The sequence below is a fragment of the Aptenodytes forsteri genome, unplaced genomic scaffold (genome assembly GCF_000699145.1).
Source record: "Aptenodytes forsteri isolate BGI_AS27 unplaced genomic scaffold, ASM69914v1 Scaffold280, whole genome shotgun sequence".
In the NCBI taxonomy this organism is placed as follows: Eukaryota; Metazoa; Chordata; class Aves; order Sphenisciformes; family Spheniscidae; genus Aptenodytes; species Aptenodytes forsteri.
Window position 1 is genome coordinate 453,144 of NW_008796042.1, and position 5,615 is coordinate 458,758.

Below are 5,615 nucleotides of genomic sequence, written 5' to 3' on the forward strand. Positions count from 1 at the left end.
AAGGATTATCACACAGTGTAACCGAGTTGAGACTGCAGATGTAGCTATGTCAAACCGCTAATCCCACTACCAAGGCGATGTCCAAGCATAGGCGGCCTCTGCCCCCTAGTGTATATAGCAAGACTCTCTTTTATAGGTTGTGGAGGAGGGAACATCCTTGAAATACAGCTGGGGAAGGATTTTTTTGGATATTGATGTATAATTGACATTCCTTACCCACGTCTTCCCCACGATGACTACCAGCAGAAGGCGCAAGTAAATTATATAGGTTCATCTGCATAGTTTTGGGGAACGTCTTGTTTTGCCTGTCATGTGTATTTTTAGAAGATGTTAGACGTGTATTTTCCTTTTTCCCAGGACTGACCTCATTTCAGTTAAAGTCATTATTGATTTATCATTGACTTCAGGCAGAGCAGAGCAGTGTTAACCCGCAGTTTTCCGAGTCACATGAACAGGCCTGCTGACTTCTCAGAGCCTGGGATTGTCTGAAGGATTTGTCCCAAGATCTGGAAAGCCAAAGAGATACCAACAATTTTAAAGGCATAGTACTGCTTTTCAGGTCAGTGCATTTGTCTCCTAAAGAGATATTTGATTCTTTAGCAAAACTGTACAAAACGTACTTAAGGAGGCAGGAGAAACTGTCTGAATGAGACAGTGGTCCAGAGGGCACCATGGCAGCAGGAGCTTTGCTCCTGCTCCTAGGCAGGCACAGGGCACTCCCATTGGAGCAGTCCTGCTCCTGCTCGATGGGCGTGCAAAGGACCTGTGCTTAAAAGCAAGACTTTGGTGGTATTGCATTGATTTGGATGCATCACCGATTGCTTTCTGACTGCACACTTAACCAGATTTGATTCCTGTTCCCCTCCCACCACCTTGGCCTTGTCTGTTTGATTCGGGTCTCACGTTTAGCTCATTTCTACACACATTAGAAAGCAGTCGTCTACACAGCTTCTGTGATGCTATAGACCCTGGAATGAATGGACCATGAGATGATCTCAGGTCTACACAATACCATGGGAGACACGTACTGAATGAACATTCACAGCACAACTGGTTAGCATCCCCTTACGATGGAGATGTGCTTCCAAGAGTCAGATCAATAGTCCACAGTCTAGGGGACTTTGGATCCGTATTTTATCTCTGTTTTAGGCAGAAGGATATACCATGCTATTCAGTACTGGAGCATAAGTCTAAACTGTCTGGTTGGATCTGAGGCTTCATGGATACACCAATGTGGGATCACTCTTTAAAAATCAACACAGAAGTATGACACCAATATATAATACCCATCCACAGGTGGCACTCCGTCATGAGCCCTGGCTGCGTGCTAAGTAATCTTATGAATGAGCAGATCTCCTTCAGTTATGAGAAAAAAGTTTACTTTGGTATTCAGTAATGACCTTTCCTTGAGGGACTGCAGATTTACAGAGTGGAATAAACTGAGCAAGACTCTTGGAAAGTACTGTCTATTCTAGCATAAAACCTCAGATATGCTGGGCCTGACCCTACTCATATCTTCTGTGTAAGCATAAGAGTTTTTAATGTTATTTCGACAGATGGTGTTGTGTCTGTTTCCACTCGAAAGTCAAGGGAGCATCTCAGTGTTTGAATTTGTGTCAGTAGTCCTGTTTCCGGGTATCACTTATACCTCCTAAAATAAAACAGTCCTTGGATATATTTGGAGGATTGTAACAGTTTATAACCAAAAACTCCCTGAGATCTCCTACTGTAAACATCTAGCTACTAAAATGGAGCACATTAGGGCAATTTGGACACGAGGAAAAACTTCTTTACTGAAAGAGTGGTTAAACATTGGAACAGGCTGCCCAGGGAAGTGGTTGAGTCCCCATCCCTGGAGGTATTTAAAAGACATGTAGATGAGGCGCTTAGGGACATGGTTTAGTGGGCATGGTGGTGTTGGGTTGACGGTTGGACTCGATGATCTTAGACATCTTTTCCAACTTTAATGATTCTATGAATCCCACAGAACATCCCTATGTACTTCAGAACAACCACCAGCCTGGTGACAATTGCTTCTGGCGAGAGACACTGATTTCCCAAGTCAAAAAGCTGCGATGTGACTTGTCACATGATTTTCCTAGGAATGGGCATACTTTACATTATCTGTGAGAGATCCTTCAAGGAAATGACTTCACAGATCTGTATAAAGAACAGAAAAAAAGGCAGAAATATTTTTGATGGTCACATGAATACAGTGCGGGGCTTTGCTTAGAGTCTTTTAACTTGGTCTCAGGTCAGGTGCTTCTCATGTGATGCAGCTAGGAAAAAAACATGCGAAGGGACATTCTGACTGAAAGCTATGTGGTAGTAGCTCTCAAGGAAGGAGAGACCGAAACAACTCTTTGTCTTCCTATTACCCACTTTAGGGTACAGAAGAGGAACATTGAGTTAAGCTGGATTTTTGCCTCCGAAAACTACAAAGGAGGCAGGCAGAATACGCATTCTCAGAAAGACAGCTGGGTTTCATGTACCCATGGCCCCAGTGCCATCAGTTCTCGTGCTTTCATGAAGGTTGCAGTACATGTAATTTTTCTGAAAACCCTTTGTTAGGTTGCACAAGAGCTATACCTCTTTGCACTCATCCACAGGGTGAAAGCAAAAGGGAGGATCCAGTGAGAACGTAGAAAGAAGCAAGGAATTTGTCTTTAAACTCCAGGCCAGAGACCTGACTAGGCGCCTGTGTAATTCATGTTAATTTTCTTTTCTCCCGGAGCCCTTCATACTCAAGAGCAGCATTTTTAAGAGAGAAAAAAAGCTGCAAGTTTAGCTTCTAAAGCTGCTGAAAAAGGCCAGCTGGGCTTGTAAAACCAGTTCCCATCCCTTCAGCCCCTAGAAGGAGACAAAGCTCACCCAGCAGTTAAGGAAGAAGGCTGTTAGTAAAGATGGGACAAGGCCCGAGCATGGCTTTTAGTCAACCTTTAGGTATTTACAGCCTCTGAAATCCACATGGCCATGCTGAATAGGGTATCTATTACCTGCTGTTGAATCAAAGAGGGCTTGCTTCCTAAGCAGCTGCCCAACTCAGGTGAACATCCACATGCCTTGATTTCTTAGGATTGCATGGAAGTCTCAGCCTTCATTTGAAAAAGGAAGTGGGAAACCCCCCCACTTCTCTCTCCGTGTTATTTGAGGGGAAAAATAGCAAAACAGATGTTAGCAATGAAAGTTTCCTGAGATTAAAAAAGCAGAAGGCAAATGAAAACCACTCAGTATTACTATTTAAAATGTCAGGATTTGCAGGAAAAGGGGAACCTGCATCAGAATTCTGGGGCACATGGCCTTGATAATACAACCAAATTATTTGCAAGTCCTGGGCACCTACTGAGATAAAGGTAAATACAGATATACCGCTGACTGGAACTGGCCAGAGGAAGGGCAGCGAAATGAACCTAGAATTCAGAAAAACAGCATAAAAAGGGAAGGGAAAGAGTGGGCAAGAAAAAGCATTAATTACCAAAGATTGCTGTGTCCATTCTATGGTAGAAACGGAGTGAGCTGAGGGAGGAAAGAATAAGGGAGACACTGATGGGTGTTAGTGAAAAATGGAGAAAGTTCACCCGTAAGAAAACACAGTTGCTCCCAACTCAGCAAATCACTCCATATGGATGAAATCTGCACACAGCTCCAGTGACTTTAACGGGCCTAAGAACAACTTACCTATTGCCTGCACAGATTTATAGCAGGCCAGGGGTTTCACTGGAATGCGCTTGTTGCTGGCTCAGTGATGACTCTGGGCAGGCTCAGATGGACCGGCCAGCTGCCAGCAAGGTGAAGAACAGCACAGTTCAGACTGTCAATGCTTTGGCTTTGAAGATGTAAAATGTTTTAAAACAGATAAATATTTTTACTATTATCCCACATTTGTGTCAGATATGTAAGCTCCACATAAAAGTAAAGGGGTGTAAAACTACTGTCAGTCGTGGAAAATCTGAGTGCAACCAAAATTGCTTCTTCTAATATTAAACAAACTTGACAAGCAGCTGAGCATACAATGTGCAAAGGATTCAGTTCATCAGAGAAATTGCCATTTAAAAAAACCTCCAGCTGGATCAAGCACCCAGTGAAAAGGGACTCAACAGCTCAGCACAAAGACCCAGGGCAGACACAGCCTTTGAGAGAAACCTGTTACAAACAGCTCTGATGCTCTGCTAGTGAAGAACGCAGCCAAGCACACAGTTTATCAATTTTCCTAAACTGACTTTACCTTGGCAAAGGACAGCTGGTCATGCTTTGATAGGCACTTCTCTGGGGCTCTGAAGAATTTTACATGTAACTTATTCCTGTGTGCAAAGTGACTCAAAATAAGGATTACAGGTATAAGGAAGGTGCAGCACTTGTCACCAATATTGTGCAGGAAATTTGGGGAAAAGAATGTGATGGCCAACTTAGATTTGGAATCTGCAAAAAATTCCATTTTGTCCAATGATACATAGTGGGGCAGTTCACTTACTGCACCTCACACCCCTTCATTGCAATCTTACCCTTCATTCCTTTTGTATGCAAGATCATCACAGATGGCACAAAGCAGAGGAAAGTGAAGCTCTGCTGCAAATACTCCACATGTCTGTGCCTGAGGTTATTCCTAAGCAACAACAGCAGCAGAGGGAATTTGCCGTGACTCCAGTTTGTGTCTCTGCCCCCACAGATGATGAGCAAGTGCTACAGAGCTGCCAGAATCTTAATTTCACTTAACTGTTGCTTGATAAAGCAATGGGAACAACAGAGGCACAGGAGTGGTTTAGTACACTGACTAAAAAACAGTTTCACCTGTCTACAAGATTATCTTGCTTACTCTCATGCTAATTTTTTTTTTTAAACAAAAAGGCTTACACTCTGAAAATACAAACTTCTCACACCCATAGCAAATAATGTGAAAACATTTGTCATTTTCCTTTATTCATCCCTCTGATCTATAAACTGAGCAGAGGTCAGACACAACTCCAAAAGAACCATTCTTTGGCCTTTTCCTCTGGTTTCTCTATTTACTCCTCCATGCTTCCCCCTTACCTTTTTATTTCAATAAGGATCTGCACACTCGCATAGCTTTCCCATTTACTGAAGGCCGTTGACAAGCATTTGAATGCCTTACAAACGCCGGTGGCTCAGTTAGTTACAGGGTCTGTAAAAACGTGAGTTACGGGTGTAAAGCCAGGCATCTTCAAGCAGTTAGTTTAAAATTGCCTTTCACCGGCATTATAAATTTCACCCGTCCAGCTGTGAGGATGCAGTCATTAAGCTTGCGGGGAAGCTGAAGGCGCTTTACCAGGCAGCTCACTCCTGTTATCTATACACTTAAGCGTCTCCACAGAGCCACTTATCGCAGCGCCTGGCCACTTAACGGCAGCCGGCAGGAGAGGGCCCCGGTCGAGCTGAGCCGTCGGTTTCCCTCGCTACCGCTGAGGGGAGAAGCTTCGACATCAGCGCCCGGTTGCGGTAGCCACGGCTCCTGCCCGGGCGTTGCCGCTCCACCCTGGCAGGCCCGCTGCGGGCCCAGGTACCTCCCGGGCCAGCTGCGGCCCTCCAGCGCCCCCTCGCAGCCGACAGTGCCCAGCACCGCCCACGACCGCCCCACTATGGCGGCGCAGCCCCTAGTC